The sequence below is a fragment of the Amblyomma maculatum genome, chromosome 5 (genome assembly GCF_055883805.1).
Source record: "Amblyomma maculatum isolate TAMU_Amacu chromosome 5, ASM5588380v1, whole genome shotgun sequence".
Classification (NCBI taxonomy): domain Eukaryota; kingdom Metazoa; phylum Arthropoda; class Arachnida; order Ixodida; family Ixodidae; genus Amblyomma; species Amblyomma maculatum.
In genome coordinates this window covers 112,357,544-112,369,564 of record NC_139348.1, presented here as the reverse complement: position 1 = coordinate 112,369,564, position 12,021 = coordinate 112,357,544, and the positions used below count along the sequence as shown (strand labels likewise).

The 12,021-nt window shown below is 43.4% G+C and overlaps 1 pseudogene across 1 annotated transcript in view; it reads left to right on the top strand.

Annotated features, from left to right (window-relative positions):
• Nucleotides 1–542: 542 nt before the first annotated feature.
• Nucleotides 543–12,021, top strand: part of LOC146189252 (allatostatin-A receptor pseudogene) — a 91,000-nt pseudogene continuing 79,521 nt past the window's right edge. Inside the window, exon 1 of the transcript XR_014707278.1 lies at nucleotides 543–1,058. The product of XR_014707278.1 is annotated as an allatostatin-A receptor pseudogene (transcript). The remainder of the gene's footprint in view (nucleotides 1,059–12,021) is intronic.

The window sequence follows — 12,021 nt, the reverse complement described above, 5'->3', positions numbered from 1 at the left end:
ATAACACCTCGGTCAAATCAGTCACGGCTATTGGAATCTGTCTGTTAAACTGTAAATACGGTGATCGACGACTTTCTATGTGGTTCTGTGCTGCGCTTCGAGCAGGAACTTCCCTGGATTCTGCACTTACTTGCTTGCTGAGCTTAAACAAGTCATTGAAAGCTTAGGGAGCCAATAACGGAAATATTTATTCACCCTTCATTAGCTCTATTGCCTCTACCCTCTTATCTATAACTATCTTTTGCCTCCTCGCGTCGAACAGGAAGTGAAATTATCAACTCGGAGGACAGGTTCTTTAAAAAGCTTACTTTGTTTCAACGGGTATAGGTCGGATAACTTTGTGGCAGGGTTCCTTCATTCTGCAGTGCTCAGTCCTTCCTTTTGTAAATTTCTTTCAGAGTTTGGCTTTGAGATACTCGAGCCCTAGAGAACTGTTTTCTAATGGTTACCAGGCTATGAATGGCTGAGTGATTCCAAGGTGCACAGTTTTGGTCGTTGGTCTTAGCTGAAGTGACTAGAGATACCGTGTTGCAAACGTCAGGTCCAAGTGCAGATATCTGGCGGCTTTCAACTAAATTTTCCAATCGCTGAAGTGCGGGAAACGCTAAAAAAAAGTAAGAAATATTGCAACGTCTTCCGGTGTACTACGGAGAAGAAACGGCTACTGGTCGTGAGAAACCACACGAGAATTGAGATTACCGGCTCCTGAGACTTTTACATCACCAATCGTAGACCGCTTCACGAAAGCCGTGCTCTGGCATTTCGTATTATAAGATCTAGGGATGCGAGTGTTGGCAGTGAGACTGAAGACAATTTTTCTCTCTTCGCACAAAGCGTGAATTGAACCGCTCTTTACTGCTAATCAGTAAGACTCGTGGATAATTGCGACAGTCGTGATAAAAGACCATCGGATTTTGCTGATCAGTGCTTTGGGTGCCCCTAAGCACGGAGTGTCAGCTTGTGCTGTTCGGCAAGCTTTCAAGCGCAGAAGCCGTCCAAGAGAAAAGGATTATCCCCTTTCAAAGATGGGCTCCTTCACACAGCAGTATCAAGAAAAGGTGAGGAAGCTATTTCACTCTTTCCTTTAATACTAAATAATTAAACTAATTCTAGACAGTTTTCACTAAAGCACATTCACTCGCCGCCAAAAATTTCATGCACGGCGACTGTGCGAAATAGTCTGTTCGAAAAATGTAAAGCATATTTATTAAGATAGAACGTAGGCCAGTGGAGTTCGTACCGTAAGAAAAAGGCATGATACATATTTTGAAGTATGCATACATTCAGGGTGATAAAATAAATTGTTTTCTAATAATTACTTTTACGCGCTACTGCCGGCGCTTGTACATTTATTTTCTCGTCAGATGTAGCCGGTGTTCAGTCCATTCATTCTAGTGGGATTAAAACGTTGTACAGCTTCATCGTATCGTGTAAGGCCTCTGCTTAGATATTCAGCCGCATTTGCTCTCTTTTCAATGCATATTGATACCCAGAATATCTATTGATAGCAGCAGCTAAGCGAATTCATAAAAAACTATTTTTAGAAATCTGTCCACATTGAGGAAATGAGAGCACTAACAATGTTTTATTCCCACAAATGTTCCCACGGTTACGCGGTTTCATAATCGCGTACTTTATTCTCATTGTAATACATCAGCTGCCTTATTCGTGCAATATCAGTTTGTATAAATCTTGTAACTTTCACAAATTTTTTTAAAGCTGAGTCCTCTACCGCTGCAAATATGCTGTTCATACACGAGAGCCTAAATTTTTAATTCTAAATACTTGAAGAATATATTATGATTTCTTTTAAATCAAACGGGCTTAGAATTTTATTATTGTTTTAGTGGTTTATTAATCGGCCAAAATTGGTTGAAGGCACGGCTCAAAATTCTGAACCAACTCTATGGCCGCTTGCGTATATAGAAGATGATTCCCGCACTCGGATGACGTGGTGAACAAAGCGTGAGGTTAATAAAAGAGCGCTTTGCCCTCTCACTAGCTTAGCTATTTGTTATAACTATTTTGTTTCGCACAAAACTTTTAACAAGCACAAAAACGGCATCCATTATTCAACCAGCTTTTGCGGAAATCTCAAGAGCGGATTTCACAACATCGATAAAACTATCTTACCGATACCACGAAACTGGCGAAAGGCAGCTTAGTCTGCAAATAACATATACTGGCCCTCCTCGTCAAAAAGAAAAGCCGCCTAGTGAGGGTTTTCATTTTGGATAAAGTGATTTAATCGGATTAGCCGCATCGGACTTCTAAATATCATCCAGTCTGATGTCGCCGTCCTGCGGCTCAGAAAGATTTCAAAAGTTTCTCCCGAAATGATCTCTCGTCGCCATAAATTCGCTGTCGTCAGCGTAGCACGGAGCATGGCTCTGCACTCAGGAACGCATGCGTAGCTATAACTTTGATGTTTGATGCTCAAAGAGCCTCAAACTAGATAAGAGACGGTAAGAGTGGCTTGGCGAAAAGAGATTAGGCTTTTTATGGCTTACAATCGCCTTAGATATCGTGCGCGCCTTCGAGAAAGGGAGATTCTTTTATCACTATATGTTGAAACGAAACTTTTTTTAGTGCTCTTAGGCTCCAGCCCTTGCCAGCCTTTGACGAAGTTTGGCAGACAGGAGCGCAGACGACTTTTCTTCTCTGTCACACGAGGTATTTTAATGTACAAACGTACAGTAAAAGAGCAAAAAACATTAAGAGCCTTCAGACATGGCAAAAATATTTCTTGATTTCGCTCCGACAAAGATAGGACTACAAGAATGTTTTATAAATATCCCTTAAACAAGAGCTCTTTGAATTGCGTTTGGTAGTCTTATGTGCTCGCATACTCTCTCCACGCTTGCATATCCGATCGAGCTTGTTATCTCGGCCGTCTCTTATCCGTTCAAACAGGAAGTTAGGTTTGAATAAAGGAACTAAAACGTTTGATTTGCCTAATAAAAGTGTATTTGTTAACCCTGCAGTGGTTTAAGCAAAATATACCCGATACCACTTAAAGTGTGTAATAATTCCTCTACCCGCCTCAAAACCTTTTACGAAGGTGAGTATACTGCTCGTTTGGTTAAAAAGCTGTGGCCATACAGTATAGTATTCGGAGAGTATGGTTTATTTGATTTCCACGAATGGCTTTTGTAATTGTAATTATTTTTGCGGCAAAACTTTATTTTGCGATAGATGCAGACGTTTCTGTCAAACTCCGTGAAAGAAGGTGTGCGTCTCAGCAAGAATTGTAGAATAAATCTGCATAAACACTGCAGAATCATGAGTTAGACTGGAATTTCCCAGTGATATTGCGCAAAGAAGTAGCTTAGTAAACAAACTTTGTAGAGCGTCTCGAAAATTTATAGAGGCGAAAATTTTGTAAGAGACCACCAACTAACTCCTGAAGACTTCCTGCTAGGGAAAAAGTGAACTAAGCTGCTGGAGTAGTGAGAGGTTCTCACCCAGACTGGTGAGTGAAAAATAGGAATAAACAGCACCGTCAGTCCGATTGTTTCGCTCTCTGTGCCAACTCACACAGGAACCAATTTTCGATTGAATGTTCATCATCATAATCGGATCACAGCTCCCGAGACAGGATAAATTCCTATCATTTTTGTCAAAGTAAGCCTTTCCTCCTGCAACTCTGACCCTCTATCACAAAAAAACGTCCTCTCTCCTCCGTTCGCCTGATCCATGCAACGTTTTCTTTCTGCTGGAATCTTATTGTAACTACTAACGACATCTCTTACCATTTCTGCGCCTACCTACTGTGCCTAGTAGTATAATAATAAAAATAATTTGCCCTTTATTTTGAACCCGCCCCCCCCCCCCCCCTGCACTGTTCCTGTTTTTAAAATTAACATTTACCAAGTGCCATTCCCGAGCACACAGCAATCCTTTCAGTTTAATTTCGACAATATCAAGGTGGCCGCTACGCGTTGGTAAATAAAGGTACAATACACCTGTAATACAACTCCTTCACGTTGGTAAAATATGTCATTCATGATTTGGGAGTATCTTCTTGAAGGCACTCCACCAGATTGTTGAGAAAAAGACCAATTTTTGCAACAAAACGCATTTTTGCACGCGTGCTATGTACGAAATGCCGATGAGAGTTCTACATCAATGGTTAGCCTCGGCTTTTAGAGCGATTGTTGGAGCAACCGGGTGCAAGAACCACACGTGTTGTTCATTGGGGACCAGGGAATATGAGGTTGCCGCGTTAAGAGTGGGACCATGCTTAAAACAGGACATTTGACAAGGAAACAAGCAGTAGGGCTAACCCCCCCCCCCCCTTCCCCAAAGAGACGTTTGCAACGTGCGGTAGGTTACTGCAGAGGGTCCAAGTTTAAACCGAACTGCATGGGAAGCGGGGGGGGGGGGGGGGGTCACTAAGGTTGCAGAGCGTGATTTGTGCGGCCTAGATCAAAATCCTTGCCCTTATTCTTTCCGCTAATATGAGAGGACAAGCCGCAAGTCAAAGAAATGGTATTGCCTCTTCGGCCATGCCGTCTATAAATGGGTACCGGGATTTGTTAAGCAATAGCTTGACTACGCGATGTAAAGCAAGGGTCAATGTGTTCTTCCGATGACCTTCAAACAGCTTCGAGGCCAAGTTAAAACTTCAGATACAATCACTTTGGGTAGCTATAATACAAAAGGTAGCCGTCAAAAGTCACAGATCAACTGGCAAGGGAAGTAGTGAACACGTGAGCTTGATGAGGAACATGATTGCTGGCGTCAATATCGAGAACATATCAAGGCGCGCCGCACGCCTCTGTCGGAGCTGTCTCTTCACACTAGGTTTCACCGAAGCTAAATCACAGCCAATTTCTTTTAAAATTAAGAACTTAGATTCTCATGAACTCTTGAGTTGTGTGCGGAGCTACGGCGGACACGAGGTAACAAGAGGACTGCTTCAACTAGCTCGGTAATTAAGTATTTACTTTTATATCTAATGTTTTCTTATAGGGAGACTTTTGCATTTTCGAAATTTGGACTCGTCCTCCAGATATTACAGCCAAGAAATCAGTTTTGTTTTACAAAATTGTTCTCATGGTAAAGGCCCACAGATGTCAGTCTGATAGGCGTTTTGCATACACCGCTCTGCCTCGGGGCTTTCAGGCGGCATTACGAGCGATATGACTGCGTGCATCGATTAATGACGGAGCGGCTATTAGCGGGAGGGAGGCTGCGGTCGATGCAACAATTACAGCAAACCGCCGTGCTCCCGCCTGGGTATCAGATGATGCCAGCGGGGTGATGAAATATCTGGGCCGAGCGATCTACATCACACACGAAAGCCAGTGCTGTGTTAAGTTGCGAAGCCGCATATCAGAGTGACATTTGTGGGCTTTGTGACGTTCGTTACTTCTTTATTGCGAAAGCAATACTACTCGCACTTTCAAGTTCTCTCTTAATCTTAATTTTAATCTCTTAATTCTCTTAATCAGGTATTCTCAAACGGAGAATTTTTATAGTGATACACAGTGACTCAATTCGCCGAAGGGGAACCATACATGAATGTTCCTGTGAGGCGGGCTGCTCTTGAATAAACGCAGGAAGCATACCAACATTCTGGCAGAAAAGAAAAACCTTCGCTTATGCTGGTAAACTGCGCACAGCGGCTCACCTATGCAAGTTCTTACAAAAATTTTTATACAGCAGAGGAACACAAGTTACGGTCGCCTTCTAGGTTTGGGTCAATGCTTAGTACCTGAGTGAAGACCCAGAGGCTGGATACAGCTCTTCGCACCGCTGGACGTGCTGGAACCACTTAGGCACAAGTGGGTTTTGTGCCGTCGTGACCATCATCAGACATAATATATAATTCGAGGTCTCAGCTGTTCTGGGTCCCATTCACCAGTCTGTATTGAAAAAAGATACGCACTGCTTCCTGTTTCAGCGATTGGAAGATTAGGGCTTGCAGTCCTCTCATAAAACATTTACGGCTCTCGATTCTGCTGCATCAAAGTGGAAGACGAGTATAGTGCTTGTATGTGGGCTTGCGCGCCGGCCTTATCTGAATAATGAAGGAGCTCGCTTTGTTCGTCATAGGAGTGGGAAGTGGATCCCAAGCAGAGCTAGCAAAGAAGAATTAATCTGCTTTCAGAACTGTTTCTCTTCCTACATTTGATATTTAAACACTGATGGACTAATGTACTTTCCAGAACAGAGTAATAAACTGGTGAAGTAGAACTGGTTGTTTTAAAGCCGCTTAGGGTGTCATGCTCTAGCCAGATCTGCTACAAATACCCAGGAGCCTACTATCCAACTGTCAAAGCCGAGCATGAAAGGATAAATAGCAAAATCAGCTTTTTGATTTTACGACTACAACTATCGCACGTCTTTTTTTTTTTTTCGTGACACTGGCGGGCCGCTTCTCAGCATGAGGAGACTGTTTTCTCTTTAATGAAGTACTCCTAAAATGCAGTAATTTTTATACCGGACGCAGAATGTTTTATTTGGATTAGTGATACTGCTCAATGAGCTAAAATGCATACAAATGTTGCCGCGGAGAAAGAAGAAGCCTAGGGCATAGTCTCCGTGCTTCGGGCGCGCTCGGTCTGCGTTGTGCTATATCGCTGAACTGATTGTTTATGTCCTGTTCCCTTATTATCGTAGCATCTACCGTGCCTCGGACCACGCAATAATATTGAAATAATAATGTTGATATTTTAGACTACGCCCATGCCTCTTAGTATATTCTGTTCAAATTCACGCGGAGAAAAAGTTGGCGATGAAAAAGGTTATAATTTTTTAAAATGTTGCACAAAAGCGAATGTGTCCGCAAGGAAGCAGCATTACATGGTGTTAGCTTTGTATCCTTTCTAAAATATGGTATTTTGCTTTGTATGCTTTGTTGAACCGAATCTGCGTTAAGCACATAATCGCCTTCTAGTGTCATTGCTTGAAAAATGTCTCCTGCATAGCTAACATATCAGAGGGCACTTAGGACTTCTAGCTCCATGAGAATGTGAACGCCTGATATGCCATAATAACTCAAATAAAGCTGATTAAGATTTAGAAACAGGAGTAGATTAAGGTTGGATAAGTTTGTTTAAGCGGAGATTAGATTGTATTTGAGATGGTAACATTTGTGTAATGCATTAACCCTCCATAGGACCACAGCGCCTAAGTGGCTTTCTCGACGATGCCCTGCCAGTTTTTCAGGGTCATTTGTTTTTGCACGCCGCCACCTTGTCCCATTGCTAATGGTCCGTAAAAACTTGTCGCCTGAACAGTGCTCCTAAGGCGGTGGTTTTATTAGCCGCAAACAAAGCAAGCGCTTCCATTACATGAGTGCGCAATAATCAGCATAATATTCCATTGCGCCGCGGTGCTGACACGGTTTGCAATTCTGTAATGATTTCAAAGCGTCTCGTCGTGGTGGTTCTGTAATTATGGCGACCGTCGACTGCTGAACCGAAGGAAGCAGGATCGAGTGCCGGCCGTTGCGACTGCTTTTTGATTAAGGCGATAACCAAGGTATCCGTGTATCCGCGATGTCAGAACACGTTAAAGAAACATATGTTTCGCTAAATGTCTGCTAATACGTTTCAATATTGTTCTATTTTAATTGACTTGCAAGTTACGTAGCCTATCTTCAACGGGGAAAGTGGTTGGGGATTTTATATACTGTACCTATCTTCTATATTGAATTCAAAGAATCATATTATTTTTCATGTCTTGTAAGTAGCAAGTGAGAAGACAGGCGTTGCAGTGAAATGAACTTTTTCTGGGAAGATTTTTTCTGGTATAATGGCTAAGCAATTATCGTTTAGTGGAGTATCCCCGCTGCTCTCGGCAGCACTCAAATTATAGGAAACATCTCAGTAAGCCAGTCAGGGATACCTTGGCCAATCTGAAACAATGTAGTAACTTGAATCGCGGCATATCGTGCGTTTGAACGCGTTAGATAAATCCACGTCCCAGCGAGAGTGAGTGTGAACAAAGTGCACGAAATCCTCGAGGAGCTACCTAGATCGCACAGTGCGTTAAATGCCAGGAGATAAGCTCGCATGCCGGCGGCTGTTGACAGTAACGTAAAAAGGTTACAATAGTTGGGCGCAATTCGGTATACATCACCCGTAACAATTAAATGTAAAAACCGTCACTCAAAATAGCGTTCACAGTCTATAAAGAACTCCTTTAGAATGTAATCGTCTTATTTTCCATCATTTCTGGCTTCATAGGAAGGACAAACTTCCGAGTCTGTTTACTGTTCCTGTTTGTATTTTTTTTTATAAGGCAGCCGAAATATTAAGAACAATATAGCGGCTCCAAACAAATTGATTCACAATAATCTTCGCCTTTAAGGATCTGACGCTACAGCGCCCAATCAGTAATCCTTCATTTTCTGCACCTAGTATATAACACACACTCTTTATCATACGGTTGTGTGTGAAAGCCATCTGATATAGATATAACACCTTGCTTAAGAGATTAACAAAGCCTTAGCACTGGGCGTGAGTGACTTAGAGTTAGTGTGTCTGCATCGGAATGTCAGGGCACTGAAAGTTTGCCGTTACTCTCATCTTTCATCTCAGCGGAGAGGCCCGAGTAGGGAGCTCCTGCCAAATAAGTCATGTCATGTGGTCACATGATGTTATGCAACCCTACGTTCACTCAGTGTCTTCCATGTCAAACAAGTTACGGAGTCTTAATGCAATAGCGTTAATGTTCAATTTCGTATTTGACAAGTTTCGGTCAAACTCTGCGTTTAGCGGTTAATGGCATTAACTCGGCATGCGCGAATAAACACCAGGACTAACTTCAAATGCAGACCGTGATATGCGGGTAGCGCTCGGAATGATTTAAAAAAAGGTTTGAGCTAACAGTAACGAGCAGTTCTATTTACCCTAGCTTATCAAGGTTTTGTTTACCAAAGTAGTAAGCGGGAAGTTTCCTCTGGAAAATGCGCCCGGGCTTTGAGATATTCGGCAGGTGTGTGCTCGAAATAATCCTACCCTGGAAGTTCGAGCCCGATTCCTGAACCGCCTTGTAAACGGGCTTTTTTGCAATAGTAGTCTTACAAAGGTGAAACCAGCTTTACAGGCATATTTCCTGGCAGTTTACTTTCAGTTCGATATATATATATATATATATATATATATATATATATATATATATATATATATATATATATATATATTGTTACGAAGCGGTAAGCCGATGAAGACAGGAGACAGAACATGACCGATGACGATGGTAGATGACGTTTAATGAATGTTCGCGGGCCTAGCGCGAGCGCTCCTTCCCGCGCCACTGCCCGCTTCTTCTTCCTTGTCGTCCGTAACATGACCCGGGGCCACCGAGCGATCGTCCCGATCGTGGACGAGGTAGTTTAGCGATGTTAATGATTTTATGGCATGATGATGGGCATGTCTGGATGCTTGAAGAAGAAGAGGAAGAAGGAAGAATAGAACGGCTTGCCGGTACGATGTCTGATGCGTGGGTGATGCGCCTCCCTTGGAGCTGTCAACCATCCGTCACCAGAGTCCATGGGACCGATGGCTCGAGGTCACGTCGGGCAGCTTGGGCGGGGGTTGCGTGTTCGTGTTCATCGGTTCCTTCGGGTCATTCGGGTCTTTCGGGTCCTTCGTCTCGGTTCTGATTGGTATTTCTGTTCTCCTTGTCTTCAGGTCCGGGCTGCGGGCTGGGCGGTGGTAGTTGTTCAGGTCTGGGCTTGAAGGGCTGGGGCGAAGCTGCTCGGCGATGTCCCTGGGCCCTCGGTGATGGTCCCAGCTTGAAGATGGCCTCGATGCTCCAAGGCGAGGATGGGGATGTCGTACGCCGCACCTCCAACCAAATGTTACGAAGCGGTAAGCCGATGAAGACAGGAGACAGAACATGACCGATGACGATGGTAGATGACGTTTAATGAATGTTCGCGGGCCTAGCGCGAGCGCTCCTTCCCGCGCCACTGCCCGCTTCTTCTTCCTTGTCGTCCGTAACATGCGCGGACGACAAGGAAGCGAGCGCTCCTTCCGCAAGGCCTAGCGCGAGCGCTCCTTCCGCGGGAAGGAGCGCTCGCGCTAGGCCCGCGAACATTCATTAAACGTCATCTACCATCGTCATCGGTCATGTTCTGTCTCCTGTCTTCATCGGCTTACCGCTTCGTAACAATATATATATATATATTGCCTCGAAAGCTTCAAAACTCTGTTTGTTGTTTTTTAGCAGCCGATAGCGCTCGGCCTTATCAACTCTGATTGCGGCTCACTCACTCACATCACGCAGGATTAGGCGACTTTACATTCTAGTTCGTTTTCAATCACATCACTTTACACTCGGCAGATGAACTGCATAACGCTTTAGCAAAGTCACAAGGGGGGGGGGGGGAGAAAAGCTTAAAGTAGGACAAGAAAATGCAGAAAGGCTGCGTCCCGCAAAGGCAAGTGTCTATCATTATATGAAATAATAAAATCACTTCGATTTTTACTCTAACGCATTGCTGCGAATAGTTCTAATTTTTTTGTAGTCTGACTGGCTTGTGGGGTTTTAGAAGCGAACTGGTCACTTACAGACCAAGGTCATAGTTATGCAAGGTCATAGTTTGTCAAGGTCTGTAATTATTCAGTAGCTGGTATTGCGATATGACATGAAACGCGCCCGGAGACATAGATGAGCGTCTGGAGACGAAACGTTCAGCGTATTTCTATCCGCCTCGCTCACTAGTCTGTGTGCCTTTTATAGGGAAAGTTATACTGCGATTGGTTTTCAAGCCATCGGCATGACACCGTGGGACCGTGAAAAAAGAAGAATGCAATACTGGTTGTGTTCAATGCAACGCTCGGTCACCCGCAGCTAATGCTTTCGCTCCACATTCTGTTCAGCAGCATTGACCAATTCTCGTTTTTTTTTGTGCTTTAAGTCAAATATGATTTAACAAGTTGTCAAGGACTCCACCTTAGTACCATGATGCCGTCAGAAAACACTAAAATCGAGAGGAAAATGCTAATAATTAAGGTACAAGAAACAAAACTGAAATTGCTGTGAACGTATTTTCACTTGTACGCTTATGTAACTTTGCGTGCATGTATACTTACATGTCGGACCACATAGAAATGAAAATGAATGCGTGGTGAGGGGCTATAGACATCCATCTGTCGCCCTTTCTCGGAAGCGACCAATCAAAGCAGCAGCCAGCTTCAGACCCCGAACTTAACGGCACAGGGTATGCCATGAATCAAATCAGCTGCGCTAATTACGGAAGCAAAGATGACATCTACGTTCTTCAGATGAAACGAGAGCTTCGTATAGTATCTAGTCTCTGTGAAAAAGGATATGCTATATCTATAGGTTTCTTTATTATACAGAGATATTCTGAGTAAGTGTCGATCTACTTCATCATAGGGTTCCATAAAGAACGCAAACAACCATACGTGTTGCAGGAGCAGAAAACTTGGGGAAAATTGTTCTGAAGCACTGAGGATATTTCAGAACCATGCGGCAAACTTATATTAGGCGGGTATAGTTGAGGGATAGCTCGTAGCTCAATAGAGAAGCAAAAAAGCGTCATGCATGTCAGAGGCAGACGCCTTCGTCCCTGTTTTGACTCCAACCAACGCATGACGCTGTGCTTTGCATCTTTTTTCCCGCTGTAATGTCAAGCAAGAGCAAAACCAGGAACACTTCATACTCATTAGCAAACATCAACTTATAATACGTGAGACACGTGCTTAAATGCTGAGGAAAGGAGTCAAAATTGATAAATGAGGCGAGCAGTGTTTTATTCTTAATATTTTTATTTCACCGCGTCGCATTATGTGGGCACGTATTTCTTTTTTTTTTATTTCTTGTTTAGGCTTATATGGAAAGGGTGCTTCAATTTGGGCCCAGCAGAAAAAAAGATTAGGGACTGCATATAATGTAGCGGGCTGCTAAAGGCACCGTATCAATTGCGCCCGCCTACCTCCTTAAGTTTTAACCTTATAACCCTCATAAGATTATCTTCACCTTAATTCATTCCGCTTAATCTAGCCTCTATTAGTTCCAGCATATGGTCCTCGTTTT